Raw genomic sequence first — 23,684 nt, 5'->3', positions numbered from 1 at the left:
CTCTCCTCTTTTTCCTCTCTCTCTCTCAAATTTCCTGTCTAATTTTCTCTCTCTCTCTTTCTTTGCCTTCTATTTTTTTTTTTTCTCTCCTGGTTCTCTCTCTCTTTCCTTTTTTTCTCCCCGCCTGTTTTTTTTCTCTCTCTCTCCTTTTATTCTCCCCCCCTCTCTCCTCTCTTTTCCTTCTCTCTCCCTCTCCTCTTTTTTCCTTCTTTTTTTTCTTCTCTCTCTCTCTCTTCATTCTCTTTTTAACTTTTTTCTTTTCTCTCTCTCTCTCCTTTTCTTCTCTTTGCACTTTTTTTCTCTTTCTCTCTCTCTTTCTCCTCTATTTTTTATTCTCTCTCTTTTTAAATATTATCTTTTCTCTCTCTATAATTATCTCTACATGGTCTCTCTCTCTTTTTCTTCTTCTTTCACTTTCTTCCTCCCCCCCTCAGTCTCTCTTAAAGTATGTAAATTTTATATTTTCCTTATATATCATTCTCTCTTTATATTTATATTCTCTCTCTTCTCCTCTCTCTCTCTCTCTCTCCGTCCCCTTTTCTTCTTCTTCCCTTTCTCGTAATTTTCCTTTTTTTCTTCTCTCCCTCTCCCTCTCTCTCTTCCCCCTCTCTCCTCTCTCCCTTCCTCTCTCTCTTAAAAATTTATTCTTCTCTTTTCTCTTTTCTCCATCTCTCTTCCTCTTTTCCTCTCTTTCTCTTTTCTCTCTCTTAAAAAATTATTCTTCTCTTTTCTCTTTTCTCTTTTTCCCCATCACTCTTCCTCTTTTCCTCTCTCTTATTATTATTATTATTATTATTATTATTATTCTCTCTCTCTCTCTCTCTCTCTCTCTCTCTCTCTCTCTCTCTCTTCTTTTTTTATTCTCTCTTTAACTTTTTTTTCTCTTTCTTTTAAATGTTATATTTCCTCTCTCTATAATTCTCTCTGTGTTCAAATTCTCTCTTCTTATTTTCTCTCTCTCATTTTCTTCTCTATGTCTCTGTCCCCCCTCTCTCCTCTCTTTTCCTTTTTTCTTTTCCTCTCTCTCTCTCTCTCTTAAAATTTATATTTCATCTCTCTATAATTCTCTTTCTCTCTGTTCCCTCCCTCTCTTCTTTCTTTTTTGCTCTTTGTGTATGTGTGTGTGTGTGTGTGTGTGTGTGTGTGTGTGTGTGTGTGTGTGTCTCTCTCTCTCTCTCTCTCTCTCTCTCTCTCTCCTTATTTTAATTTAAAAAAAGTTTTTTTTCTTTTTCTTTTCTCTTTCTTTTAAATTTTATCTTTCCTTTCTCTATAATTCTCTCTCTGTGTTCAAATTCTTTCTCTTCTTCTTCGTATTTTCTCTCTCTCATTTTCTTCTCTGTTTCTCTCTCCCCCTCTCTCCTCTCTTTTCCTTTTTTCTTTTCCTCTCTCTCTCTTTCTCTCAAATTTTATATTTTCTCTCTCTATAATTCTCTTTCTCTTTCTTCCCTCTCTCTCTCTCTCTCTCTCTCTCTCTCATCTTCTTTCTTTTTTGCTCTTTGTATATATATATATATATATATATATATATATATATATATATATATATATATCTTTATTTTAATTAAACAAAAAGTTTGCATTAAAAAGTTTAATCTGAGAGAGAGAGAGAGAGAGAGAGAGAGAGAGAGAAGAGAGCCTAGGCCCTACGCATGAGAGAGAGGGGGGAGGGGGAGAAGAAAAATGTTTAATTAAAAAATGACTATTCTCTTTCCTCTTTCTCCCCCTTCTCTCTGTGTCTTCTTCTTTTTATCCTTCTTCTTCTTCTTCTTCTTCTTCTTCTCAAAGTGTGTGAAAAACTATGTTCGAAAAACTTTAAATTAAAAAAAGCTTTTAAAATGTTTAATTAAAAAAGTTTAATCTAAGAGAAAGAGAGAGAGAACCTAGGCCCTACACATGAGAGAGAGGGAGGGGAGGGGGTTTTAATTTAAAAAAGAGAGGTAAGAGGGGAAGGCTTTAATGAAAAAAGGGAAGGGGAAGAGAAAATGAGATATTACACGTGAGAAAGAGAGGAGGGGAGGGGGTTTTGATTAAAGAAATGAGGTTTGGAAAATGGGGTAGATTCGGGAAGCCCTTTGGAGGTTCGGGGCTTTCCAAACCTATAGCTAAAATAATATAGTAATAAGATAAATAAGAGTTCATATGTGTTAATTTGCTACCTTAAGGTACAATGATTACGATTTGGAGAATATTATTCATGAGATATTTATAGTAAAAGGCATTATTGGAGTGGTTTTTACTCAAGAATTTCATGGTATCAAAAGATGAAGAAACTCTATTGCTATTTTGGGAATGAGGACTAGAATAGTTATCTTTAAGATTGTCTTCAGGAATTGCAAGCAAAGCATGCACTTAACCTCGTTAAGGGCTATGCCACACACAAGTTTATTGATCATAGAGTCACCAATTAATACTATGTGTCTGTGATGCCATGAACCTGGATGACATCAAAGGCCACTATCAATGCGATTTTGGAGAATGAGTCCAATCAATCAAGTACCTCCAAAAATGGAGGTCCTCCATCGACTTCTACATGGTACATTTTCATTAGCTATTGGTGCGCTAATTTCGAATTCTCTTGCTTTACATTTACTTCTCTCACATCGACTTCTCTCTCCTTGCCGCACTTGGGCTCCATTAAGTTTCATGAACCTATGTATGGTTGCAACATGTGAACTTGCCAAAGTAAACACGCAATTCCACTTACTTGAGTGTGCCCTAGCTCTACTAGGCGTTATCGAGGTTGTTTGTGCTCAAGAATTTCATGGTATCAAAACATAAAGAAAATATATTGCTATTCTGGGAATGAAGCATTATTGGAGTCGTTTTTGCTCAAGAATTTCATGGTATCAAAAAATAAAGAAAATATATTGTTATTATGGGAATGAGGACTAAAATAGTTAGCTTTAAGGTTGTCTTTAGGAATTGCTGGCAAAGCATGCACTTAACCTCGCTTAAATGCCAACAGGGTTGTAGCTCAAGTGGTTTGAGCATGTGGGTGTCTACACCTTGGGTAGACCCTTGCAGCATCTTTAGAATTTCAAGCCTTTTAACAAAAAAAAGAACCTGAGTAATATTTTATATTGCCTATTGTAGCATAAAATTATTGTGCACACTGGGGTACAAAGGTATGGGGCTAATAAAGTTTATGTAATCCTCACCCCTAGGTAAAATCACATTTTCCATCCATCTAATTGGCAAAAGGCACCAAACAAATACTTGATTTGTTCAATTTGCACTTGTTTACTATGTTTCTTTTGCTCATTTTCAAGTAAGTTTTTTTAAAACAACATCATTTGTAACAAATTTTCTTATGAGAAATCAAACTTAAACACCATATCTATAAAGATTGATCATATTGAAAGTTGACGGCACTACATTGGCCTTGGAATCCTCTGATGGGCACTTAAATGCATGCCCTTTTTTGTGAACACTCATAGTTGGGTGGCAAGTACATACAACATGGTGGAAGGGGTTTTCATAGGCAATATAATAGTAGCCTATGGCTCTATATATAACCATCTTTACGACATACAATTTTCAAAATGAAATCCACATAATTACTTCACATGTTGGTGAATTTTCAAATACTGGATTCAAGAATGATTATTAAGATTTTGTTCCAATTATACCAAAGAATCTAAGGTTTATTTCCTAAATTGAACTTTTCCTTAACACTAAGCCATTGTTATTTGAAAAGCTCCTAGAATATCTTTGCTCGGTGAACTTGTGTTTTTTATATTTTCTTACTCTTACTACCAACCACTAACAAAAAAGAGTATATTTAAGTACTTTAACCTAGCAAGAATGTTTATTTCCAAACTATTTGACATTAGAACAACTTCACCTAGCCTTCCATTTTCCAAAGAGTGATGATTTTTTCATGATCGTGATCTAGAAGCATCGCATTCCCATGTTAGAAAAATCACAAATGAATTATATGAGTGGTTACCAGATTTTGGTAGTCATATATGTGAGCACACACTCAAGACCATCAAGACACTTTTTCCCCTCACTAGGAGGTATTTCCCCTCCGAAGCACCCATCATCCAAAATGTAGGAACTTTTGTGTGCTTATTGCTTTTTTTGCAAGTCTTATTGAAGGACAAAGGCTAATCGGTATGATTGGTAAAATCGAGTAGATTGTCACATTGACATGATCGTGAGGACCGAAGAAGTGAAGATCATGATTGTGAAGACCAATGGTACATATGCTAGGATAGAGACGATCATCAAGAAGAATGTCACAATCAAGAAGATCAAGAGGATCATTGTGAAGACTGAATAGATCTAAGATCTGAAGCAGATCAAAGATTGGAGTGTGCTTTAGACTATGATCATGCCTCCATCCCCACCCCACTCCCTTTATGTTTCTACCTTGGAAGTCACTGAGGAACATCCCCTAACTATTCTAGGCCCATTTGTTTAGGTGTTTATGCTTTCTTCTCTTCTCGAGAAAGTACATTTGGATGGCTCTAGCTACTCCCTTTGGTCATGGAAATTGGAGTGTATACTTGATACATTTGAGTTATGGGGCTTGTCCCATAATGAATCCCCGTATATTGTTCTACATTGGATCTTGCAGCACTTTTGGACTACTTGAACTCTCAAGCCCATTCCTTTCTCTTCATGAGCTACACTTTGCAATTGAGTTATGGACTCATTGGCATCCCTTTACCATATTCGTAACTTTGCCAATCACATGACCCTAAAGATGAGGTTATGCCAACTATATGTAGCTAACTCCGCAACTATGAAGGGCCACATCAACAAGATGAAGGAGATGTGGGATGAGTTAGCATTCTTACCAAGAAGGTTTCATTTAAAGACATGGTTGTGACAAACTTGTCACACCTTTCATCTTTGAAATACAATATCTTCTAGGGGAAGACAAATTCCCTATGCTATTGGTTGGGCTTACTTTTTGGAGTTAAGATCGAAGGCTTATTCCCTATGTTATTGGTTGGGCCTACTTTTTCAAGTTAAGATCACAGGCTTATTCCCTATGCTATTGGTTGGGCCTACTTTTTGGAGTTAAGATCAAAGGCTTATTCCCTAGTGAGTGGAAGATTTTCACAGAGAACTAGACAACCTTTAGGGTTCAAGAAGTTTGAGCTAATCTTGGAGAAGATTTTACCTCGAATGAATTTGATACATTTTATAGGTTGCATGGGATCATGTTGGAGTTCTATCATACCTATCCACCATTTGAGAATAGTGTCATGGAGTGATGGATTCAATCATGTTGGAGATGACTCAATCTATGGTAGGGTACCAAGAGTTATCCCACACCCTTTGGGTTGAAGCTATATCCATTGAAATTCGTATGCACAACATGTCATCGATTGTTGCATTATAGGATATGACTCCCTATCAGGCTTTCTTTAGACAAAAGCCTTTTGTTGCTTTGAATGCAATGCCTATGTCCATGTTGATAAGAAAAATATGGGAAAACTTGATGCAAAGTCCAAGGGGTGTGTGCTCGTTGGCTATACTCACATATCCAAATGTTACAAACTTTATGATCCCAATAGTGGTGGCACAGAGAGAGGGAGGGAGGGAGGGAGGGAGGGAGCTATAGCATTGATTGTGAAAGGTGACGTGGTGACATTGGGATGTTGTCTTCAATAAGGACCTTGCCTGCTTTCAAACACTTCCCTTGATGGTCTTTAAGTAAGTGGGTCTTCTTTCACTCTTCTCTCTCCCCCACCCCAACACCACTCCTTTCTTCTGAGCTACCTCTTAGCATCTTCTTCAATACCCCCACCTCCCCTTCGCTCACCTCCCCCTCCTCCTATGGCTTCCATTCCTACCCCTTAGTCTTTTTGAGGGACATCCAACCACTAGATTGAGAGCCTCTTTCCCATGATAGGGTGAGCCGATTTCAAATATAGGTGCACAACATTTATTAGAGTCTTCTTAGCCTTCCTCATAGGATGAGCAACCCTATGTGATCCCTCGATGGTTTCAATAGTTCATCCAAGATTTTGGAGTTACCTCTTTTCTAAAGATGCCAAAGGGCCCTTGCCATTCAACCAAATTATAGCAAAGTGGATGTTTCACTATGCCCTCACGACCCAAATCTTGGAGGGCAAAGACTACCACTCTTTAAGGGGCTCTTGTACAAGAGATATGGCATCATGCTATTAGGATGAGCTTGAATCTATCAAGTGAAATGAGGGGAGTTGGTTCTAGGGCAACTAAGGTAGAAAGTTGTTGGTGTGAAACGGGTCTATATACCAAATACTTGTCTACTATATCACCTTCAACAAGCATAAGGTACGCTTGTTATCAAGGTTTCGCTTCAAAGGCTAGTTTGGATTACTCAAAGACCTCTGCTTAGACTACCCGAATGTCTACCATTGAAACTATTCTTGCTCTTATAACCCATTATCACTAGCTTGTTTATTAATTGGGAGATAATTGGACATCAAGTTCACATTCCTTAACAAATCCTTAAGAGGAGATCTATGTGGGTTATAATGGGTTGACAACAAAAGTGCTCCTACTCTCATAAAAAGCCTAGTGTTTCATGCTTGCATGAAGCACATTGAGGTTCAATACAACTATGTTTGAGAGTGAATTTTGGAGTCCTAGTTGGAGGGTGTTTATTGTCATATTGCAAGCACTTCCATGGACATCTTGATGTTTTTGTCTCAAGCTTCAATGCTTCATCATATCCATATCATTAGCCTTTAGCCACTCCCACGATTTGAGAGGGGATTTTAGCATTTTCTTGTATTTATGCATGTCGTCTCTTACTTGTGAGCTCCATCAAATTCTAATGGAGATATCAACTCTAATAGCTTTAATGCATTTGCATTTCAATTACTAATATTTTCCTCAGTTTGTGGTTATGTTGTTAACCCTTTGAAGCATGCAATGAGTGGAAGCATCCACTAAATGTGCGCTATACCTTTTTTGGGATCATATGTCATGTAATTACCCTTTTGATAAAAGACATCGACCATTGAAAATGAGCATAGGCTCACTCCCATTCAAATTCACACATTATTGTTTAGGAAATACCCAAGTGAGTCCATATGAACACTAAGGTGCATGCAAATTTCGTGGTCATGAGCCACAAAAGTGGGCTAGGTGCCCAAAAAATGTAAAAACCCTAAAATGGGTGTATAAAAAGGATGAGAACCAATGAAAAAACCATTCATGTGTGTGGCAACTTTTCTCTTATCTTCTTTTGTGGTTCATGTGAGTGTGAAGGAGAGGAAAAGAGGATGGGAGTGTGAGATAATGAGGGACAAGGAGAGAAGCTTTTTCCCTTCTGGCCTTATCTTCTTCTTCTCATTCCATATTAGAGAGAGAGAGAGAGAGAGAGAGAGAGAGAGAGAGAGAGAGAGAGAGAGAGAGAGAGAGAGAGAGAGAGAGTGTGTGTGTGTGTGTGTGTGTGTGTGTGTAAGGTTGGGAGTATGAGGGGGTGAGGGATGTGTGTGTGAAGCCATCTTTCTCTCTTCTTCCTTTCTACTTATCTACAACTCATCACGCATAGCAACCATGGAAGCAAGGTAGCGAGCAAGGAGCATTGTGTATGGGTCATGGAGTGACACATGGCCATCCCACGGCCATCCATTTGCAACTACAACATGGTAATTGAAGGTAAGTGTGCTTGATACACCATAGGTTAGACCATATGAGGGACACAATAGACCATATGAGGGGCATTGTGTTGCACACATGAGGGGGCCTAAACCTTGAAGGTTCGGTTAGCTATTGAGAGGAGAAGAGTTTCGATTCCATGGGGGAATAGGGGCTAAGCTTCCACTTTTCCTTTATTCATTTATTTAATTCCATTGTTTCATTGTTGTGCCTCGTTCCCTACACCTCCTCATTCTCATTCTCCTCCACCCTTGGCACCCTCTATCTCCATCCTTGCACTCCCCCGCTTGCACCCACCGGGACCCTCTCTACCTGTGCCCTCTCCACCCTTTTTGATGGTGCCTTCTTCACCCATGGCACCCTTCCTCTCTTTGCCCTCTGCCTCCATCCTTGCGGCTTGTCTCACCTCGTGTGCACCCTCTCCATCACCCCCCTTGTGCCCTACAGCCTATGCCTCACCACCACCGCCTGCCTACACCACCTCCACCCCCATGCTCTCTCTCCACCTTCTCTACCCATTTGCTCTCCATCTCCACTGCTTGCATACGCTCCCTCTCCACCTTCTTTGTCTATGCAATCCTCCCACCATCTCTTCCTATTACCACCAAAAGCCATGTTTTCTCTCTCCTCCATCTTCTCTCCACCTATTTTCCCTACCTAGCCCACCATCGATTGCCGCATCTGTGTCACCATGGAGGAGAAAGATTCTCTTATGTATAAGAAAGAACCAACAAGAGGAAGAGCAAAAAAGCCACCACAAGGAAGGAGGAACCACCAGTGGTAGAGAGGTAGAGGAAAAGTAGCAATCACTTACAAGAGGAGTTGTTGACAAGATTCATTGCTGTCAACACTGCCACCGCCACTGCCACAAGACAAAGTTGCCATTGAAAGAGGACTCATTGCCACTCCATTGTCGATAAGAGGAGGAGTTGCCACGCTACCAAGAAAATGAGAAAGGTAGATTTCACACCATCCATGATCTAATATTTTTTAAATGAAGTGCTTGCACCATGCATAAATCTTAAAGTGGATAGCATTGTGTGGGGCATTGATTGAAGTTGGTTGCAACAAAAACCGGTTGTGAAAGGAGTCTGTTGTGTTCAATTGTCCTTCTAGGGTTGGTTGTTCGCATTAAAATATTGAAAAGATTCCCTTGTAACCATCTTGCCAGTTTTCAGTCCACTTACCCCACTCAAAACTTGTCAACAAGTGAAAACTCATCGATGGGGGTAGAAACTCATTGACAAGTAGAAAACCTATCAACATAGGGAAACTTGTCAACACTAAACCAAACCCATCAATGCAAAACTCATCAACACCAACTTAAACTCATCAACATGCAAAACTCATCAATGTGATACAAATTCATCAATGATATGGAAAAGTTTTAGTTTGGTGTTTATAAGTTTTGTGCCAACATTGAACCCATCAACATTGAAACAAAACTTTTAAACACCAAACTAAAACTTTTCAATATCAAACTTGTCGAAAGTGAAACAAAACTTATAAACACCAAACTAAAAGTTTTCAATATCAAACTTGTCGAAAGTGACAAATTTGTTAATGGATACAAACTCATCAATGTTCCAAACTCACTAATGACATAAAGGAAACCTATCAACAGTTCGAGACTCATTGATGGTCAATGTTAGAAACATGTCAATTATTAGAAACTCATCAACAGAACAAAACTTGTTGAAATTTGTCAATGCAAAATCCATCAACATCAAACACAACTCGTCATAGAAACTTGCCAACACACACAACTTGTCAATGCTCAAAATTTCTCAATGGGAGGGAAACTTGTCAACATAACATTCACAAACTCATCATCAATAAAGACAAAACCACGTCAACATTGAGACCAAGCTCGTCAAACCCACCAACTAAGAGAAACTTATCAGCAACAAGGGAACCCTTGAATAGTTGGAAAATCATCAATGGCTAGAAACCTGTAAATAGGTAGAAATCTACCACCAAGAAGAAACTCATTAATGTTAGAAACTTGTCGACAAACTCATCAACAATGACAAAGTTGTCAACAAGGACTTGCCCACATTAAAAGCCTGTCAACATGAAAAACTATCAACGTGACAATCCATTAATGTAGAATATAAAAATTTAAATTTAACGGGAAAAAAGGAAGAGAATTCTTTAGCTAATTTATCAAGGTAGTAAAGTGAAAATTGTCAAGTTGTAAAAACCTTTTGTTTGGGAACTTACATTCCCTTAAAGACTATAACTATTGTGTGGTTTAAGAAGCTTTGCAACATTGGCTACCTACATAAACAACACACATTTTTGGAGAAAAGCAAAAAGCCTGTTTGAACACTAGCACTCACCAAATAATTATTTTGCAATTGTCATGTGCCAAAAATACGAAAACTCAGTTGTGCGTAAGGCACAAGTAGTTGAAATAATGTTGAGATGAGTGTAGCATAGGAAATGCTTGCTGCATTTAAGCAACATTAGATTGAGCTAGCAAAGCTGATAGATGCCCTAAAGTAATGGTGGCCTTATCAGCCAAGCATTCAGTGCATGCACAGGGGTGACCACCTCCCATATGAATGCTCCAAACCTCCACGTGGTTGTGTGAGCTGTAGGTGTATGGGGCATGATGCAACTTATTGTCAAGATCCAAGATGCCTACCCTATGCATAGTTGTACAATAACAACCCATACCAATAAGAAAATAGTGCACCATACTACCCTAGGCCGCAACAACTATCCTTGACAAGCCCCCCATGGGCAAAAGCCAATAACTCAAATAGCAAAGATTAACCCATCATAAATACCTCAACGTCTAGCCCCAATAGTCACATCCTCCAAGCGACACTCTTGCACACTACATTGAGGAGTTGATCAAGGACAAGGAAAATTCAAATCCCTATGTGACTTATGACAAGCAGGGTAACATAGTCCTCATGGACTACTGGCCCATTCCGATCATGATATTAGGGTGAGGAAGAGGTAGAGCACTAACCTAATACAAGGATCCCATCAAATGCTAAGATTGTGAGTAGCCAAGTCACGTGTCCTCAAGACATCCCCAAAAAGTAGCACCTTCCAACAATGGTTAAGTAGACCAACGATGCCCCGAATGTGGAATAACCATATGTACTTTGAGTGTCCTAGGAGAAGGCCAACACAAGTAAAGCCATCGTCCTATATGTGCCTCCCATGTTCTTTGACTACATATGATTCACAATGAGGACACTATCCCCATACTTGTTAATGCCATTATGAGGGCTAAGGCAAAAAAATGGTGTCAGTATCCCATGCCCACCTGCCACCAATGGATCTGTGATGGGGAAAAAGAATGCCAAGAAGAGAAGGAATAGAGAAGCAGAAAAACTCTTGTTGCAAACCAAAGGAATTACAACATAATTGACAAATAAAGTTGTGTCCAGTGTTGAGAACACAACCATTGTCCTCACATCAACAAGTTGGAAGCCTCTGAAATCAAGAAATATCCCAATGCCAAGAATGACAACTACATATGATTAAGAAGGCCAAGAAGTGGGTGCAAGAAGCTCAACAAGATGAGCAAGCACCAAACCCTGGTTTAAACATCAGTGGTGTAGGGTTGTTGAGCACTGCACTAGTATCTAACCCAAGACAAGGGATTGAGGCAAAAAGGCTAGCCTTTGATCCCACAAGAAGCCAGAGGGAGCCAGAGCATCACAAGCCTTGAATAGTCTAGGAATCTACCAAACTAATGGTTTCATTGCAAAAATGTGGAGTCTGGCCTTGTTGCCACCCTACTCTCAACTCATGTGATAATAGCACTTGGGCTATTGATGCATAGTATCTCTAACCTTTGGAAAGCCTTTAAAGGTTGGATAAAGGGCAAGGTGGAACCACAAGAACCACCAATCCATAAGACTCATGGAAACAATGCATATGTTGAAGCATTTGACTCTTCTCCAAGAGCTCTTGGGGTCAATAGCTTTTGGGAACCGTTGAGTGTCACATTGTTCTTCCCATGGAGGCTCTAGGTGACTTGTTGAGATGAGGGATCATAGACACTAGTGCCAAACTCAGTATAGCAAGCCAATCAGTGCAATAAGTTTGGGGAAATCTACCTATCAAAAACATGCTTTTCAATTTAACATTGGCTGACTGTTACAAGGTTAGAGTGCTCAACATATTTGAAATATTAGCTCATTAAAATCATGAGTAGAAACTTCATAGTAAACTTCGTAGTAATGAAGGGAGTAAACTATGACTTACTTCTAGGTCTCCTTTGGATATGGAACACCTAATCATTGTGAGAATTGGGGTAATGGACTGGTATGCTTAGGCAACTGGCAAGACATCGTGAGGATAGAAATGAAAAGCTAAAAAACGATGCCCCCGCTGACCTTGATGCCATGTTGAACATACTTAAAGGAGATGCAAGATGTATTGCCACCATGAAGCCCCTAAACAAATACATGCCATGCCTGAACAATGAGTAAGATTAGATGGACATCCTGAGCACAATCGACTTATCATTCACAAAAGAAGAGGAGTACATGAAAGAAAACGAGACACTAAGTCAAGCTGATGAGGACAAGCCTTTTGCCCATCTAATCCATCCTAGTGACTCCAAACTTACAACGCCTGTCCTCATGATAATCCCAAGAAATTTTTGACCTAATATTGTGAGACCTAATATTCCCACCAATCATTGCAAGTTTAGAAAGATTCTCACTCAATGGTACTGGTGTTTAAAGGACAACCTCGATGTAAATTTTTTGGTCTTCAAAGTGTTGCTTCAACAACATGAGTGGAAGTGGACAAGGTTACACCAGGTGTTGTTTGATTCTCATGCAATTTGGTCACATTCTTGATGAAGGAAAGAGAATCAAAAGAACAAGATGATGGTGGTGAGTCTAAAGAAAGTTTCATAGATGGTGGAACTAAAGGCAATGAGGATAACAAATCTAGAGAATATGATTTAGATGGCAATACAATCAAACAAATCTTGGTAGATCCCAAACCCAAAAAGGTGGACATGCTAATTGTGGATGGAGGAGCTATCAAAGCTAAAATGGCTTGAATATTTGGAAGTGCTCAATCATGAACAAATAGGAATTTAGCTTCCAAACATTATCCAAGCTAAGCAATCGAGGAAGTGCATGACAATGATGAGAACTCAATTAGTGAATTAGAATGAAAAGTTCAGAGTTAGACAATAACATAAACTTTGACCCAAAGATTCCATAGCCCACTCTAGCTAAGCGATCCAATATAAAATTACCAGGGCATTCGAGGTAGAGGAGGTTGAAGAAAAACCAAAAGAATGTAAATTTTGATGAGAAGAATTAGAAGAAGCCAAAAGATCTCCCAAAGGGGTTTATTTGCTTCAAAAAGGGGGACTGTGTGGTCATTCTACTAGGAACAAAACATGAAGGAAAATCCAACGAATTAATCGAAGGACTAACAAGAGTTAAGGAGATGAATCTTGTTGATGAAGGAAAACCTACAAAACGAGGATACATTATCAATGACTTTGCGAAAGAGGATGAGGCAAAACTACTTTCACTTCTCAAAGAATTTTGAGATATGTTTGCTTGGAATTACAATGACCTATAGGGAGTGCCACCACGTGTGCTTACACACACCATCCCAACGGATTTGAGCATTAAACCAACAAAGCAAAGACCATATCCAATAAACTTGAGATATGCACATCTTATACAACAAGAGTTTGACAAGCTTCTCAAGGTGGGATTCATTTATAAAATCAATCATTTAGATTGCGTATCTCCCATTGTGGTAGTACTCAAGAAGAATGCCAAAATCTATATGTGTATAAACTACAAGAAAGTAAATACAACCATTAAGAGGGAGTGCATGTGAGAAGTGAGCTTTTCTAGGCAACCTCCATTTCTTGTTCCGCATAGTCCACTTATTCCTCCTCTTCTCTTAGGTATATATCAAGTACCACTACTACCCCCCCACTTCCACCACCATCTCCACCACTACCACCACCACCACCTCTATTGCCACCTCCACTGTCGTTGTCACTACCACCTCCACCACTATCATCCCCACCCATGTTAGTTACCTCAAGTACATGTCTCTCTTTCTCTATCTCTCTCTCTATATGTCCCCCATCTCCCACCAATTATTCTCTCTCTATTTTTCCTCCTCTCCTTCTCTCTCTCTCTCTCTCTCTCTCTCTCTCTATCTATCTATCTATCTATCTATCTCTCCTAGTCCCATGTAGCAATCTCTCTCTCTCTCTCTCTCTCTCTCTCTCTCTCTATCTATCTATCTATCTATCTATCTCTCCTAGTCCCATGTAGCAATCTCTCTCTCTCTCTCTCTCTCTCTCTCTCTCTCTCTCTCTCTCTCTCTCAATTAGCAACTTCTCACTTTCTCCCTCTCTTACACTCATACACACTCTGGCTTACTCTCTCTCTTACACTCTCATACTCTCTCGCTTACTCTCTCTCTCTCTCTCTCTCTCCCCTTATGTTGCTCACAAAGACACACACACACACACACACACACACACACACACACACACACTCTCTCTCTCTCTCTCTCTCTCTCTCTCTCTCTCTCTCTCTCTCTCTCTCTCTCTCTTTCCTCCCCCCTCTCTCTCTCTCTCAAATAGCAACTCCTCTCTTTCTCCCCCTCTTACACACACACACACACACTCTCTCTCAATTAGCAACTTCTCGCTTTCTCCCTCTCTTACACACACACACACACACTCTCTCTCTCTCTCTCTCTCTCTCTCTCTCTCTCTCCCCTTGTGTCACTCATAAAGACGTACACATACACACACTCTCCCTCTCTCCTTTCCTCCTCTCGCTCTCTTTGTCTCTGTCTCTGTCTCTGTCTCCCTTTCGATCTCAAATAGCAATTTCTCTCTTTCTCCTCCTCTTACACACACACACACACACACACACACTCTCTCTCTCTCTCTCAATTTTGCAAGGGTCATCCATCCATTTTGCACAACCCTCTTAATTTTGCAAGGGTCAAGGGTTTGCATGAGGTCCATTGTCTTAGACACTTTTAGTTTTTAATATCATGACAAAAAGAATATGACATTGTTTCTCCCACATGCATATATATATTCATGTATCTCTCGTGTTTATGTGCATGATTTGCCATTACACCTTGATATATCACTTTCATTGTTGCACACATAAGCGAAACTATATCACACATATTTTTGCTACTTTCAATTGAGCATTTTTGTGTGGACTTACTACAAGAGGATACGATATCAAACATTTTGTTACACTTACTGCAATAATGTACACTATCTATTGTTTTTCACAATGTTCGAATAGTTAATATCAGGACAACAATATTATCTCATTTTTGCTCAATCCACTGCGCACATATACATTCACATGCGTGCATGTATCTACACTCCACCCTTCCCTAGATATTTTGTATATGCTTTATTTATATATCTTATAGTATTGCAATTTAGCAAATGCATGTACACAATCTCCTTCACTTGCACATTCCTCTCTCTTTCTCCTCTTCTCTCTCATCCTCATTTCATTGCGCTTGTAAATCAACACAATCAAATAATTTTGAAAATACATGTTCATCATGCACATCAAATATTAATTAAGTTTCATTGCTGGAGGGTGGAATTGATGATTCGTACAACAAACTTTAGGACTGAACCATGGAAGCATGCTTGCTTGATCAAGTAGGGAAGCATGTGCTCCAGGAGGATTGTCCATGGGATTTTCCTCAAATGGGGGTGGGCATATAAAGGCATTGGATGGGTTCCTCTGCATCTTCTCCATGCTATCATCCACAAATAGTATCATTGTTGGGCTGAAATGCGGGGCCAATCAATGTCATCAAAACATTTCAAGAAAAGGGGCTTTGTGTAACTGCTTTTAGAAGAAGTGGCTGTGGGAGTTGCTTTGCATTTTCCTTGTCCATATTGAAATACAAAGGTCGATGTGTGCTTTGATGACTTCACACATTCACTTCTAACTAGTTAGAGTTGCTCACTTAAGTTGTCTTCGTTCATGGAGCTCCAAATGGCAATATCAAACAATGTGGACATTTCCTTTAAAAACCTTGTGAGCCTTGGTCGCAAAGTCACCCAATACTTGTCCACTTCTAGGAGCTTCATCGATAATGATCCCTTTTGCTTTGAGCACCTATGTAGAAGCACCCCATTCACATCAAACACAATTAATTTTCGGGTTGTGGAAGCTAGTTGTACATGTGTGTATGGAAAGGTGAGCACCCATGTATTGGCATGACGAAAAGGAGCGCTACATATCAGTCAATATATTGTACAAGTTTATGTAAACATGTTACCTTTGCTCTTAAATATCTTCCATCTTTGACAAAGTGATACATACATGAAATTTGTCTATTGGAATAATTTAGCACTATCGACGTAAGGCCACCACATCCTGCATTGCAATCTAAAATGGCATCACTTTCTTTTGTGTATATTTGCAAGAACGGACTTCAAAAGCCCTGCCATGTTGCATGCCACCTACAACATGTGGTATTCATGTAAGGGATTAGGAATCTACTAGATATCTATAAAACATCTTTGCAGTAATTTAACAATATTAAATCTCATACTAACCTCTCAACAGAAGCAGGGATCCTGATGTATCTTGTACCCACTCATTCATAGTAATATCGTCTTTTGTAAACTCCAAAGGAATATATCCATTGCAAGCAACATTCGAATGAATGTATTATGGGAGCCTTTTCTCAACCACCAAGACCCACGGACCGCTTATTGTTTCAAGCGTTCCAAGTCGAACACTAATAGCTACCTCTCACATAGCTGATGCGCCATCCATATTTACGGGCATAGTGAGCTTACCTCCGTGCCGATCAAGTTACCTCCTCTCCCACGCACTCCGGTAGCTCCACGATCCAAGTGCAAGCTTCAAGCAAGCTCCATCCTCAAGCTCCAAGCTCCAAGCTCCATTGCTGCAAGCAAGACAAGAGAAGGGAAGAGAAGAGAAGAAGAGAGGAGAAGAGAATAAGAGAGGAGAAGATGGAGAGCTTCTCCTCCTCAGTCCCTCACCCTCACACACTCACTCCCTCACACTCTCACACTCCCTCTCTCAAGCACAAGCTGAAGCAAGCAAGAAGAAGAAGAAGAAGAAGAAGAAGAAGAAGAAGAAGAAGAAGAAGAAGAAGAGAGCCACTTTTGGCCACACACAAGAATGAGCTTCTCATTCACCTTTCAACTTTATATACAAAACCCTAAATCCCTTTTGGGCGGTCATCCCCTTATCCCTTTTTTTACATGGCCGGCCGTGGCCTAGGCCCTTTTTCCCATTGTCATTCTATCTTCCTAGCTTCCTTTCCATCGCCCGTCTACATTTACAAATTGCAGGGGTGAGATTCGGCGCTCCTTAAATTAATTCATGATGCGCTTGCGCTCTTTTACAAAAGTATTGACTTACGCTTTTCCTTGTGCGCCTTTTTCCCTTATTTAGGAGTTTTTTGCGCTTCTTGTGTTTCTAGATTTTTCTTAGTGCGCCTTCGTCTTCCATTTCACTTTGCCTTGGCCTTTGTATTCTGCTTTAGCTTTTCTAGATTTTCCACCTTGTTTGTCTGACTGTTAACATTACCCAGTCCCATGGCACTCACCGTCATAGGTAGCAGGCTTTGGCCTGCATTGAAGACGTGGGTGAAGGGACATCGGTGGTTGCCGTGGAGGAGTGTTTGTGTTGATATGGAGGAAGGTCGTTGGGGGCACGTTGGTGGCCTAGGTGGCTGGTGGTAGGGTTGTTTTTTGTTGGGGATTGCATTGATGGCCGGCACAAGTGTTGGTTTATTGGGGATTCTGCACATGATGATTCTTGGCGGGCTTGCAGGATGATAAAGGATAAGAATTCAAAGTTGGGTGTCGATGAAGAGCGAACAACACTTTCATTGGAGTCTTCAATATCTGCAATTGAAAACCTCTCATGGTGGTCTCTCCCTAGGGGTAGTGCTAGTTTTCTCTATCGTGCAGAAGACATAGTTCAATTAGTTTGGGAGACAGGTCGAACTCTAAGCAAGCTGAGAGTATTGTCTTGCACTTGAGGACCCAAATTGTGTATATATTTTGGTGCAGATATTATATGAGTTCTCATGTATACTTAGATATTACGTAGTTAGAAGACCGCGGGCTGGTTCCTTGTAACAATGTGTGGATGAAGCAAAGTTTTCCATGTTGAGAAGAAGTACACGTGAAAGTGTATGAGACATCCTTTGCGTTGTGACTGCACGACGTAGCATAATTGAACACAAGGACACCGCACTTTCGGTAGCTGGGAGCTATTGGACTTGGGTTTTGAGGACGGTGTACTTTTCATGGCCATTCGTGCGGTGCTTACCACAATTGATTGCAATGGTATTAAGGCAGAGTGCAAGAGGGAATCGTGCGAATGGGTCACGGTGACAGGTCTAACCATAGGCGAGACAAACTCCCTAGGTATGTCTTACCCTTGATGTGCCCTGAACAATTGTGGGTGATGCTAAAGGGCTAGGGGACTACGGACGGAGCCAGCCGACCAAGTCACTGGACGTACCTAATTTGAGGACCCCTAGATGCTGTGCTGTGATCGCGGGTGCTTCGTATCTTTTCATTCTTTTCTTTTCTTTTTTCCTTTTCTGTTTTCTTTTTCGTTTCTTTTTCTTGTGCTTTTTTCTTTCTTTCTTTCTTTCTCTTCTCTTTTCTCCTTTTTTTTTTTGGACTTGTCTAAGTACAACCATTGCAATATGTTGAGGCTATCAACCTTTCAATGGGTTGGGAAATGTCAAGCTTCGAAGGCTCAGGAAATGGATATTACAATGATGATTGTGTCCTAGCCTCGTTGTTAGAGAAGCAGTTGTTGAGATGGGGAGATACACTTGAGATATTGCAACCCTCTTTGGAACGTGCGATATTGGTACAACTGGGGTAACAGCTGTCGTGAGTGCTCGGTGTTGAGTGCAACCCAAAAAGAGGAAGTGGTTAAGATCATGCTTGGGCCATGCGACATGGGCACTCGCAAGGGTGATTTTTTCTTTTGGCAGCGTGGCTTTGTTGCAGCTCTTTGTGAGATTGGTGGTCTTGCAGTGACTTGGGCATTAAACATGTTTGCACGAAGACCTATGTCGTCCTGCATCCACTTGTCACTTCATGAGAGTATATGCAAGTTGCATGCCTCAAGTACAACGAATAGATGCAATCATATCAAGTTATTACTTTATCAAATCCTATGATACTAATTGTGATGTATATTCCGGTGCTTGTTAAAGACGTGGCAAATATTAATAATAGGTAAGGAAAGTGTATACAGGTGGGGAGCCTGCCCCTTTAACCATTTAAAGACAAAAAGTTATGGTAGGATGGCCTTTGCTAAGCTGCTTATATATCATAGGGGCTACTCTATTTGCACGAGGCGGGGCGAGTTTGAGTGGTCAGGTGATTGAGGTTGTGCCAGTGAGGGGCTCCTGTGAGGCTGGGCAGGGAAGATGTCGGCTAGGACTCGGATGGTGTAGTCCCTAGCCGTAACTGTTTTCAGAATGCTTTTAAACAATGCGTCAAATTCCTGCTTGTCTCGAGCTGCCCTCTCCTCTTTCGAGCACCTGGTACCTGAGCGTTTGGTGGGAGCCTGCACAGCTGGTGTTGCCACACCCTATGTGCTTCCTTGAGCCCTCGTCCTCTTGGCTTGGGGGGTTTTTGGCCTGCGTCCTGGGCAGTGTCATTTAGGGACTCTTTTCAATGCGTTTCTCTTTAGAGTAGGCACGTAGCATTTTGGTGGGGGCACTAGTGCCTTATGCTCTTTTCGATGGTGGAGAGCTTCCTTGCATGCCAGCTGCACTATGTGGTCCATGGCTACTACCATAGGGGGCCTTGCAAAATGCCAACCAAGAATTAGGCCTTGAGGCAGGATAAAACTATTCACATGGAAGGGATTATACAATGGGTTATCAAACGCATATGACGAGGAGGGGAGAGGTGAGGCATGCAGTGTTTGTTGTAGAGGGATGGCCCCCATGATGATGTTTGTTTTGCCTCCAGCCATTAGCAGATCTTGTCTTATGCTAAGTTGCGTGGACTGGTTGTCATGGAGTGGGGCAGGGCTCATCCTCGAAAGGATAGACCGGAAAGGGGAAAGGTGCATAGAAAGGGATGGTACCCCGTCTACACCATCAGAGATGTTGGTCAGGGTTTCCTATGGTGGTAATGAGGGTTGCATGCCCTCCATCTGGAGGCGGGAATGGTTACATGACTTCTAAATGTGTAGTGAGAGGAGGACATGAGGAGCTCAGCTTGTCAAACCCAACTCTTCTCCCTGCACTTGGCTATCATTGCTTGTGTGTGTTGATATTATCTACACAGGGTCACAAAATTCATTGTTTATTTATGTACATATTTATGAATCCAAGTCACTTCGTGAGGATAAAAACTAATTGTAAAACTCATGATTGTACTGGAGTGTGGCACACACATTAGGTACCCGCGGCAACCTTCTTAATAACATCAGGTATTTTGCAACGTCAAGTACCATGGTACCTTGTCCGAGTCTACTTGCAATATGTAGCTCCTCCTCAGTGAGAACCTTATCAGCCAGAGAGTTCTCTTGGCTAGTTCCGGCTAAGTCCATACCCCGAATGGCAGTTCGTACTCAAAAGGAAGTCGGCGCCACATAAATTTGGTCTCTTTGAGACCGCCATTTGGCCAACCGTTCCTCTAAGACTGTCGGGCTCCTAGTTTGGCCATTGCAACGCGGTTTTCAAACCAATGTTTTTCAAATTAACTTTGACTTTCTGATTGTCACTTTAGTTGCTCTATTTCTAAGAGATTTTGTTGGCAGAGCATATCATTGAATGTTACGGTTAAGCGTAGTTCATCGGCTTTCTCGTCAGAGGTGAGTCGCATGCGTTCATGCAGGAGCCTGTTGAAAGGGAGAGAAGGACCGAAGCTTGGACTCGAGAGCTATGGCAGGAGAGCAAGAGCAAGAAAGAGAGAGATAAGAAATGGGAACTCCAATAGTCACAATGTGTGATTGGGCCTTCCTTTATTCAAAGTGTCACTAAAAGAATAAAGAATAAAGTGACGACGACGGGCGCCCGCCACTTGCAATGTGCAGTGGTGGTGACTGTCAGTGTAGTAATACATGGGCGGCTAGGCAGATGCGCCTTTACCCCCAACAACCTCCCACTTAAAGGCGAATTTGCCCCAGTGAGGAGTGAAAAGAAAAAGAAAAAAGACAGTACAACATGTACACATGTACAATAGGATGAGGAAAGACGTCATCTCATCCCACGCCCATCAACCTCCCGAGGAAGGCAAAGCGCTCTGTAGAGAGGCTTTTCGTGAGTAGATCTGCAGGATTCTGGTCAGTCGAGATCTTGACAAGATCAACAGACTTGTCCTTAACGACCCCACATATGAAGTGATACCTCACCTCAATGTGTTTCGTCTTCACATGGAAGACCGGATTCTTGGCTGGATTCTTGGCTAACTGAATAGCACTCATAGAATCCGAATGCAGTGTAGGAATAGCATCAATACCAAGGTCAGCAACTAAACAACCCAACCAAATGGCCTCCTTGCAAGCCTCAGTGGTTGCAACATACTTGGCCTCTGTAGTAGAAAGGACCGTGCATTTCTGCACCCTGGACAACCAAGAAACAACACCTCCAGCATAGGTGAATACATAGCCGGAAGTGGACTTCCTACTATATGCATGTCCTGCATAATCAGAGTCAGTGTACCCCATGACGCCTGTATCTTGGCTTCCATAGCATATGCACATATCTGCAGTGCCCTTCAGGTACCTCATGATATCCTTCATGGCATCCCAATGCTTTTTGCCAGGTGTAGCCATATACCGTGCCACAATACCAACTGCAAAGGTAATATCTGGACGAGTGGCTATCATGGCATACATAAGACTGCCCACTGCGGATGCATAGGGAATCTTGGCCATCTCGGCCTTCTGCTCTTCTGTCTACGGACAATCATCCTGAGATACCTTCACATAAGAAGGCAATGGACAGCCAATAGGCTTTACGTCGTACATGCGGAAGCGCTCAAGGACTTTATGAATGTACTCCCTCTGTGACAAGTAGAGGAGTCCCTAATGCCTGTCGCCTGTAATGTGCATACCAAGTATGTGAGTGGCATGTTCCAAATATTTCATCTCAAAGCTCTTCTTGAGCTGAGCCTTAAGAGTATCTAGCTCATCATGAGCTTTCCTTGCTATCAACATATCATCCACCATAACTGCTCAAAAGCACGTGAGACATACTCACTCCCATTATCTGTCCTTAGGCATTTTAGCCTATACCCAGACTGGGTCTCAACCAATGCAAGCCATCTCTGAAACACAGCCAAGACATCGGATTTCAGCTTAATGGGATAAGCCCAAACTTTCCGTGAAAAATCATCTATGAACGTAACAAAATACTTTGCACCACCCATAGACTGACAAGGCATGGGCCCATAGACATTCGAATGTACCAATGCCAAGGGCTCACTCATGCGTGGCCTACCAGACTTCTTATGCATAGACTTAGACTGCCAGCCATAAAGACAATGCTCACATGAATCAAAACATGCATAATTAAGGGGCGGTAAGTACTGCAAACCAGAAAGCATTTTTATTCCCTTCAAAGACATATGGCCCAAATGGGCATGCAAAGAGATATATGTGGGATAGAACCCATAGACAAAACATGATCAAGGGAAGAAGCTGATACAATCAAGGGGTAGAGCCTGCCAGCCTTGGCACCTCTTGCAATCACAAGTCTGCCACGAGTGATCTTCCATGCAGAGTCTCCAAAAGATACATGATAACCTGCATCATCAAGCTGTTCAGCTGACATGAGACTGCGTGTCAAAGTAGGTACATGACGTACATCTTGCATAGCAAAATTGCTGCCAGAAGGAAACTGTAGCTTAACATCACCAATGCCCACAATATCAAGAGAGCTGTCATCACCCAAGCGCACAGTACCCGAAACAGTACAGTATGAATGAAATCACTCTCAGCAAGGTGTCACATGAAAGGATGTACCTGAGTCCAAGAGCCAACACTGTGCATACATAGAGTGTATCTCTGTCATCTACGAAGCACTAGAAGAAGCTGCAAGGATATAATCATCATCATCAACATCCTCAGGTTGCATAACATTGATCTCTTCAATTTTAACACTGGACTTTGCAGGCACTATGCTGCGATCAGAAGACTTATCTTGCACTTTGTCTTTCCCTTTCTCTTTGCGCCTTTCATTGCGCAATTCATGGCATTGTGGCCTAATATGGCCATTTTTCCCACAATGGTTACAAGTAACATCTGCATTCCTGCCACGGGATTTGCTACGTGACTTCCCACGAGACTTGGACCGAGATTTTTGAGAATCTCGTCCACGGCCACTGCCACTACCATGCTTTCCATATCCATCATTCCTGCCTCTAACTGTCATAGCACGCGACACACGAAAGGCATCCAAATTCTTACGGTTAACCCCTTCTGCAGAAGAGCACTCTCAACATCAGATAATTTCAAGGTAGCAGTAGAGGCACATAATGCAGTGCGGAATACATCCCATGACTCATTAAGAGTACCAAGCAAGAAAAGAGGAGTGACATCCTCTGCAAAAGTGATGTCCTGCGAAGTCAAGTTCTTGAGTATAGTATGGAACTAGCTCAAGTGAGTAGACATAGTCACATTCTCCTTCATGGGCAGATCCATAAGCTGCTTCAGCCAGTACATCTGACTCGCTGGACTTTTCTTATCATAGAGATTCTTGATTTTATCCCACAATTGCCATGCACTTTGTTCTTCCTTAAATACATTGTAGTGAACCTGTTTTGTGAGAGACAATACAATGGTGGACTTGCATAACTCATCAAGCTCAAGCCATTCCTCATCTGGCATAGTTACAAGCGGATGCCCGCTTAACCTCAAAGGTTTGATCTGTGATTTTTGCACCAACACCTGCCAAATCTGGCTCTTCCAATAAGAGTAATTCGTATAATCAAGCTTAGTAATGTTGAAAATAGCATGATCAATGGACGAACTCGCCATAATGCAGGCTAGAAAACTGTAGACAGTTCAAAACTGCTTGTTGTT

This window comes from Lygodium microphyllum, chromosome 26 (genome assembly GCF_053477565.2).
Source record: "Lygodium microphyllum isolate KBCC chromosome 26, Lygodium_microphyllum_v1.1.10, whole genome shotgun sequence".
In the NCBI taxonomy this organism is placed as follows: domain Eukaryota; kingdom Viridiplantae; phylum Streptophyta; class Polypodiopsida; order Schizaeales; family Lygodiaceae; genus Lygodium; species Lygodium microphyllum.
Note: the sequence above shows the minus strand (reverse complement) of the source record.